General features: G+C 41.0%; 1 non-coding gene across 1 annotated transcript; it reads right to left on the bottom strand.

Moving 5' to 3' along the window:
* Nucleotides 1–6,431: 6,431 nt before the first annotated feature.
* On the bottom strand, nucleotides 6,432–6,535 carry LOC123323473. Its single transcript, XR_006539417.1, has one exon. It is a non-coding gene; the product is annotated as a U6 spliceosomal RNA (small nuclear RNA).
* Nucleotides 6,536–9,140: the final 2,605 nt, after the last annotated feature.

Here is a 9,140-nt window from a genome sequence, read left to right as displayed (position 1 = left end):
CGTTACTGACTTCACTGATTTAATTGCTGATTTCATACAGAAACATCCTCACAGACACACACAAAATAATGTTTAGCCAAATATCTGAGCACCCCATGATCCAGTGAAATTGATGTATAAAATTAACCATCACACACATCCACAAATTTTTTGATTCTCCTTCCACCAGGAAGTATGGCCTATGTCCCCTTTCTTTGACCTGGCATGGGCTTGCAATTGGCTTGTAACCAATAGAATGAGGCAGAAGTGATACTGTGTGTTTCCCAAACTGGGTAAGAAAATGCAACACAGTTTCTGCCTTGCCCCCTGGGACACTAAGTTTAAGGCCCTGGCTCACCACGTAAAAAGTCAGACTAGCCTGAGGCCACTATGCTGTGAGGCAGCCCAGATCACATGGAAGGGTCACATAGCAGAGTTCTGGTCAACATCCTCACCTGAGGTGCCAGCCAACAGCCAGCATCAACAGACAGACATGTGAACGAAGATGCCTCCCTATGATTCCAGCCCCAGTCTTTTAGTCTTCCCAGCCAAGGCCCCAGACAAGGCAGAGCAGAGAAAAATCACTGTCACTGTGCTCTGTCTGAATTCCTGACCTATAAAATTAGTGGGCCTAATAAAATTATTATAATAAGCCACTCAGTTTTAGGGGCAATTTGTTAACAAGCAATAGTAACCAGAACACATGGATTACAAAGCTTATTGTGATAAGTTCTCAAAACTGCACACACTTGCCGAATACGCTCTCCTGCATCTTTTGGCTCTGCAGGAACCTGGAAATGGCCTAGAGAAATTCTCCCTTTTGGAGAATCAAGGAGAATTCCTGGATTAAAAGCACAATTATTAAGAGTCTACTGTGTGCTTCGCTTCAAGAGGCAAGTACACGGCAAATGAATCAAGGTCATCCTTAAAAATCCAAGAGCGAAGATGTCTCAGAGAAGGGGGGACATCAGTCGTCAACCACACATGTTTAGTTTCTGATCCCAAATACTGTGTGAATGTTTTACAATTTAATCTGGTTGGCATTAGGTTTTTGTTTATTTTTGCATTGACTCAGCCTAAAATACAGGTTGGTCCAGTTGTGTTAGTCATAAAATATATCAAGTGATCTTAGTTAAATAGTTTTAAAGCTCGGAATTTATTCCCCGGATAAGATAAACTCCTTTAGTTAATATTTCCAGATACCCTCGAGTGAGCAGTGCATATCAGTGTTTGAGAAATCCAAATGAAGGAAGTTCTTTTATTTTTGTAGCAGCTAAGGTAATTGACATTGTTAACAAACAGAAGAAGTGAGGAATTCTACATTAGGGGTTTTTTTTAAAGATTTTATTATTTATTTATTTATTTGACAGAGAGATAGCACAAGTAGGCAGAGCGGCAGACAGAGGGAGAGGGAGAAGCAGGCTCTCTGCTGAGCAGGGAGCTCAATGCAGGGCTCGATCCCAGGACCCTGGGATCATGACCTGAGCCGAAGGCAGACGCTTAACCAACCGAGCCACCCAGGCGCTATATTAGGTTTTAATTTGAACGGACTTGTTGAATGGAAGGAACTGAACATCCCATCTCCAGCAGGCCAGGATGTACCCAAAGTGTCAGAGCCAAATTTTCCTGGTGTTCAATATGGCTACAATTCTCCATTGGCTGGACTAATGAAAATTTCTACCTTATTACCCAGACTGTCACCCCAGCTAGTGTAATCAGATACTTTAGGGAAATTGTTGGAGATCTCTGGCAAGAAGCACCCCTGGAGGTTTCCACCTAACCTCTGAAAAGTTTGGGGGCCAGCCAATTCTGCACTCACATCAACTGTTTTCTTCCAAACCCCTGAAGTCATCAAGTTTTACCAAGCATGAAACCTGTATGTTGCAAACGTTCTTTTCCTGCTTGATGCCGTTGGCGATCTTCTCAGGAATACTGTGGCAAGACAAGCTGGAGAGAAGGAAAACCTCGAAGAGGTATTCCCTATCACTCCAATCACTGGGGGACATTTGCTCCTGAGGTCAAAGGGCTGGACACATGAAAAGAGAAATATGCATTGAGGCTTGAAGTGGCAGGAACTATTATCAGAGGGAAAACTAAAGCCAAGAGAGATAAGTAACCTGCCCAACTTTGAACAAAAGCACCTTTAATTATGAAGATGGCTTGCTTCTCGGAACAGAGCTTATGAAAAATGGGGCACAGAAATAACAGAAAACATTTGAATACACAAGGCTGTAGTTACCAACTATCACATCCGAAGAAAAACAGAGGAATCAAGTAGATTGCGAACTGATTGCTTTGCTTCTTTCAACTTCCATTTCTGCCACCTGCCCACCAAGTCTATCATGTGTCCCTTTACTCCGTGTTAACCCTTTCACTCCCTGCGTTTCCTCCATGTAGCTCACCCACTTCCCTTTAACCCAGAGACCCACCCCCTCCTCCGTACTAGTTGCTAGGAGGACTTGACAAGGTGAGGCATTTCTGCAGTAGAACTGTGTAAATTGCAAAGTGCCACAAAAACAGACACATAAATGAATGGAACAGAATAGAGAACCCAGAAATGGACCCACAACTATATGGTCAACTAACCTTCAACAAAGCAGGAAAGAATATCCAATGGAAAAAAAAAAAAACAGTCTCTTCAAAACAGGTGTTGGGAAAACTGGACAACTACATGCAGAAGAATGAAACTGGACCACTTCGTTACACCACACACAAAAATAAATTCAAAATGGATGAAAGACCTAAATGTGAGACAGGAAACCACCAAAATCCTAGAGGAGAACACAGGCAGTAACCTCTTCAACCTCGGCCGCAGCAACTTCTTTCTGGATGTGTCTCCTGAGGCAAGGGAAACAAAAGCAAAAATAAACTATTGGGATAAAAATCTTCTGCTCATTGAAGGAAACAATCAAGATAAAAAGCTTCTGCTCATTGAAGGAAACAATCAACAAAACTAAAAGGCAGCCTACAGAATGGGAGAAGATATTTGCAAATGACATATCAGATTAAGGGCTGGTATCCAAAATCTATAAAGAACTTACCAAACTCAACACCCAAAAAACAAATAATCCAGTTAAGAAATGGGCAGAAGACATGAATAGACACCTTTCTTTTTTTTAATTTTTTAATTTTAAACATCTTCATTAAGGTTTAATTGATATAAGATAAGCTGAATGCATTTAAAATATATAACTTGATAAGTTTTCACATATTTATGAGTCAGTGAAAGCATCAGCACAACAAAACAATTGCTTTAGTCTGCTTCTGCTACAAGATAGTGATTTCATTTCTTTTGATTATATACCCAGAGATGGATTGCTGGATCATTTGGTAGTTCTATTTTTCATTTTTTGAGGAACTTCCATAGCTTTTTCCACAGTGAATGTACCAATTTACACTTCCAACTACAGTGCATAAGGATCTCTTTACAACCTCATTAACACTTGTTATCTCTTTTATTATTATTATTATTATTATTATTATTATTATTATTATTATGTTCAGTTAGCCACTGTATAGTACATCATTAGTTCTTGTTGTAGTGTTCAGTGATTCATTAGTCACGTATAACACCCAGTGCTCATCACCACATGTACCCTCCTTAATACCCATCACCCAGTTACCCCTTCCCCTACCCCCCTCCCTTCTGTAACCCTCAGTTTGTTCCCCAGAGTCCAGAGTCTCTCATGGTTTGTCTCCCTCTCTCATTTCTTCCCATTCGGTTTTCCCTCCCTTCCCCTTTGGTCCTCCATGCTATTCCTTATGTTCCACATATGAGTGAAACCATATGATAATTGTCTTTCTCTGCTTGACTTACTTCGCTTAGCATAATCCCCTCCAGTTTCATCCATGCTGATGCAAATGGTAGGTATTCATGCTTTCTGATGGCTGAGTAATATTCCATTGTATATATGAACCACATCTTCTTTATCCATTCATCCATTGAAGGGCATCTTGGCTCCTTCCACAGTCTGGCTACTGCGGACATTGCTGCTATGAACATTGGCGTGCATGTGCCCCTTCTTTTCACTACATCTGTATCTTTGGGGTAAATACCCAGTAGTGCAATTGCTGGGTCGTAGGGTAGCTCAATTTTTAACTTTCTGAGGACCCTCCATACTGTTTCCCAGAAGGGCTGCACCAGCTTGCATTCCCACCAACAGTGTAGGAGGGTTCCCCTTACTCCACATCCTCGCCAACACTTGTTGTTTCCTGTCTTGTTAATTTTTGCCATTCTTACTGGTGTAAGGTAGTATCTCACTGTGGTTTTGATTTGTATTTACCTGATGGCTAGTGATGTTGAACATTTTTTCATATGTCTGTTAGCCATTTGTATGTCTTCTTTGGAGAAGTGTCTGCTCATGTCTTCTGCCCATTTTTTGACTGGATTGTTTGGTTTTTGGGTGTTGAGTTTGAGAAGTTCTTTATAGATATTGGATACTAGTCCTTTATCTCTTATGTCATTTGCAAATATCTTCTCCCATTCTGTGGATTGCCTCTTAGTTTTGTTGACTGTTTCCTTTGTTGTGCAAAAGCTTTTTATCTTGATGAAATCCTAAAAGTTCATTTTGCTCTTGTTTCCCTTGCCTTTAGAGATATGTCTTGGAAGAGGTAGCTGTGGCCAATGTCAAAGAGGTTACTGGCTGTGTTCTCCTCTAGGATTTTGATGGATTCCTACAGACACCTTCCCAAAGAAGACATCCAGATGGCTAACAGACACGTGAAAAGATGTTCAACAACACTCATCATCAGGGACATACAAATCAAAACCACGATGAGATACCACCTCACACTTGTCAGAATGGCTAAAATTAACATGTCAGGAAACGACAGATGTTGGTGAGGATGCGGAGAAAGGGGAACCCTCTTGCACTGTTGGTAGGATGCAAACTGGCGCAGCCACTCTGGAAAACAGTGTGGAGGTTCCTCAAAAAGTTAAAAATAGAACTACTCTATGACCCAGCAATGCCCTGTTATTTACCCAAAGGATACAAAAATACTCATTCAAAGGGGTACATGCACCCTGATGTTTATAGCAGCATCATCAACAATAGCCAAACTACAGAGAGAGCCCAAATGTCCACTGACTAATGGATGGATAAAGAAATGGAATATTACACAGCCGTCAAAAAGAATGAAATCTTGCCATTTGCAACGAGGTGGATATAGCTAGAGTGCATTATGCTAAGTGAAGTCAGTCAGTCAGAGAAAGACAAATACCATATGATCTCACTCATATGTAGAATTTAAGAAAGAAAACAGATGAACATGGGGGTAGGGGGGAAAGAAAAAAAGGAGAGAGGGAAACAAGCCATAAGAGACTCTTAACGATAAAAAACAAACAGGGTTGATGGAGGGAGGTGGGCGGGGTATGAGCTAGATGGGCGATAGGTATTAAAGAGGGCATTTGTTGTGATGAGCACTGGATGTTGTATGGAAGTGATGAATCACTGAATTGTATTCCAGAAACCAATACTGCACTGTATGTTAACTAACAAAATTTAAATTAAAAAAAAAATGTGTCTTAAAAAATAGCAAAGTGCCATTTAAATGTGAAGTATTATTATTTTTTATACTAACTTGATGTCAATGGCCTGTCCTACCACCCTGCCTGGCATGGCCTACAACTCCTTAAGGATCAGAAGAGATGGAACCTTATTTACTATCTTTACCATTTTTAAGTATTTTTAAGCTCGGTAGTGTTAAGTATATTCACATTGTGGTACAACCAACCTCCAGAACTTTTTCATCTTGCAAAACCAAAATTCTATACCTATTAAACAACAAATTCCCATTCCTCCCTCCCCTCAGTCCCTGGCAACTACCATTCTACTTTCTATCTCTATGAACTTGACTATTCTAGATACCTCATATGTGTACAGTCATACCGTATTTGTCTTTTTACGGTCGGTATTTGTGACTGGGCTATTTCACCTGGCATAATGTCCTCAAGGTTCATCCACGTTGTAGCCAGTGTCAGAACTTCCTTCCTTTTTTTTTTTTTTTTTAAAGTAGGCTCCATGCCCAGCGTGGAGCCCAACGCAGGGCTTGAACTCACGACCCGGAGATTAAGAGCTGAGCTGAGATCAAGAGTTGGACGCTTGAACCAACTAAGCCAGCCAGGCACCCCAAAATTTCCTCCCTTTTTAAAGCCAAATAATATTCCACTGTATGTACACACCACATTTTGCTTACCATTCATCCATTGACGGACATTTGGGTTGCTTCCTCTTATTCTTAGAGCAGATTAAAATCAGTGCCACTGCCAGGTCACACATAAAGAAATGACCCCCACCCTTTCTAACCTGCTTCCTACTCTCCACTGTCACCTGCGTGTCACAGACTGACCCTCCTCCCGCTCTTTCTCCTATGCCACCGCTCCAGTGCCTCCCTTGCCCTCTTTGTCTCGCAGACTAGGGCAACCGAGGGCTCTGGACCCTTGTATTTTTGTGTTCAATATGGAAGGCTTCATGAATTTGCGTGTCCTTGCACAGGGGCCATGCTAATCTTCTCTGTATCGTTCCAATTTTTGTATATGTGCTGCTGAAGTGAGCACCCTTCATTGTATTTATTCTTTTTTTTAATACTCGAGATAAAATTGCCATATACAACATCATGTCAGCTTAAGGGGTACGACATGTCGATTTGATACATTTATATACTGCAGTATGATTAGCACCATAGTATTAGCTAACACCTCTACCCCATCACATAATTATTTCTCCTCTGTGGTGAGAACAATTGGGATCTAATCTTTTAGCCACTTGGAAGTTTATAATACAGTATTGTTGACTATAATCACTGTGCTATGTGGGCCCTTCATTTTTGATGCCAGACTCTAACCCTGGGCTTCTGGAAGACTCTGGCACTGATGTTTTTTGTTTTGTTTTGTTTTGTTTTGTTTTGTTTTGTTTTGTTTCTGCTGGGAAATGCATCATATCCTCTACCAATTCCCAGTAGATGCTGGTTCCTAGGCCCAAAGGTCCAACTGGGGCTTTTCCCTGTGGGTGAATTTTCCTGACATGGCCCCCTGCTGCCATCTGCTGGCTGTAGTCATCAATGCTTCTATGGGTCTGTGTCTTATTCAAAGGGTTGAACCTTTCCAACCCATCATCCATCCTGGGATAAGACTTTCAACTACTTAACTTTTTTCTTTCTCGTATCTTACCTCTGTCCTGTTTTTAAAGGAAAGAACTTTTAGTGAATCCGTGTGCAGGTTACACCATAGTCTCATCTGCCTTGCCCAAATATAGAAAAAAAAAATCTCCTCTCCAGATATTTGCAAATGACATATCAGATAAAAGGTTAGTATCCAAAATCTATAAAGAACTTATCAAACTCAATACCCAAAGAACAAATAATCCAATCAAGACATGGGCAGAAGACATGAACAGACATTTCTCCAAAGAAGACATCCAAATGAACAACAGACATGAAAAAGTGCTCAACATCACTCCTCATCAGGGAAATACAAATCAAAACCTCAATGAGATACCACCTCACACCAGTCAGAATGGCTAAAATTAACAAGTCAGGAAATGACAGATGTTGGCGAGGATGTGGAGAAAAGGGAATCCCCTTACACTGTTGGTGGGAATGCAAGCTGGTGCAGCCACTCTGGAAAACAGTATGGAGGTTCCTCAAAAAGTTGAAAATAGAGCTACCCTATGACCTAGCAATTGCACTACTGGGTATTTACCCCAAAGATAAAAATGTAGGGATCCGAAAGGACACCTGCACCCCAATGTTTATAGCAGCAATGTCCACAATAGCCAAACTATGGAAAGAGCCTAGATGTCCATCAACAGATGAATGGATAAAGATGATGTGGTATATATATATACAATGGAATATTACGCAACCATCAAAAAAACCAAAATTTTGCCATTTGCAACGACGTGGATGGAACTAGAGGGTATTATGCTAAGTGAAATAAGTCAATCAGAGAAAGACATGTATCATATGATCTCACTGATATGAGGAATTCTTAATCTCAGGAAACAAACTGAGGGTTGCTGGAGTGGTGGGGGGGTGGGAGGGATGGGGTGGCTGGGTGATGGACATTGGGGAGGGTATGGGCTATGGTGAGCGCTGTGAATTTTGTAAGACTGATGAATCACAGACCTGTACCCCTGAAACAAATAATACATTATATGTTAAAAAAAAAAAAAAGATAGTAGGAAGGGAAAAATGAAGGGGGGGAATTGGAGGGGAGGACGAATCATGATAGACTATGGACTCTGAGAAACAAACTGAGGGTTCTAGAGGGGAGGGGGTGGGGGGATGGGTTAGCCTGGTGATGGGTATTAAAGAGGGCACGTACTGCATGGAGCACTAGGTGTTATACGCAAACAACGAATCATGGAACACTACATCAAAAACTAATGATGTAATGTACAGTGACTAACATAATAAAATTTAAAAAAATCTCTCCATATTTGAGCACTTCAATTTGCAAAGGGACAAAAAAAAAATTCCCAAAATGTCTAAGGTTCTCCTCATCTCCCTGGAAGCAGTTCTATTACATTCAAATAAGTTGAATTGTAGATAATATATAAAATACCAAGTATTCTTTGCTACTCAAAATGTTTCTAAAGTGTTTTGAAAATATTCAACATAAAACAAGATCCTTTATTGTTAACACAGACATAAAAACGAATTCTAGGTATGCTTGGGTGGCTCAGTCAGTTAAGCGTCTGCCTTCGGCTCAGGTCAGGATCCCGGGGTCCTGGGATCGAGCCCCGCATCGGGCTCCCTGCTCAGCGGGGAGCCTGCTTCTCCCTCTGCCTGCCGCTCCCCCTGCTTGTGCTCGCTCTCTCTTGCTCTCTCTGACAAATAAATACATAAAACATTTTTAAAAAACGAAATCTATACAAATACAACAAGAATTACATTACAGACTCTTGGGTCATTTTAAAGTGAGGTGAGCCAAGAACGGAGAGTGGATTTTGTGTTTATAAAGGAAACTAATTTGTCGGGCAAAACTGAAACACATAAATGTCCAAGCCCGTGCACTGGAGTAAAATTCACTGTTGCGGACTGTATCTTTACACAGTATTAAATGTTTCTCTCTCCTCCCCTGCACTGTCCCAGCTTCCTGCTTTGCCTTCCCACTTCACATTAGACTTACTGTCTCCAGCATCCATCCTGTTACCAAGTCC

The sequence above is a fragment of the Neomonachus schauinslandi genome, chromosome X, assembly GCF_002201575.2.
Source record: "Neomonachus schauinslandi chromosome X, ASM220157v2, whole genome shotgun sequence".
NCBI lineage: Eukaryota > Metazoa > Chordata > Mammalia > Carnivora > Phocidae > Neomonachus > Neomonachus schauinslandi.
This window is presented reverse-complemented; position numbering and strand designations above follow the sequence as displayed.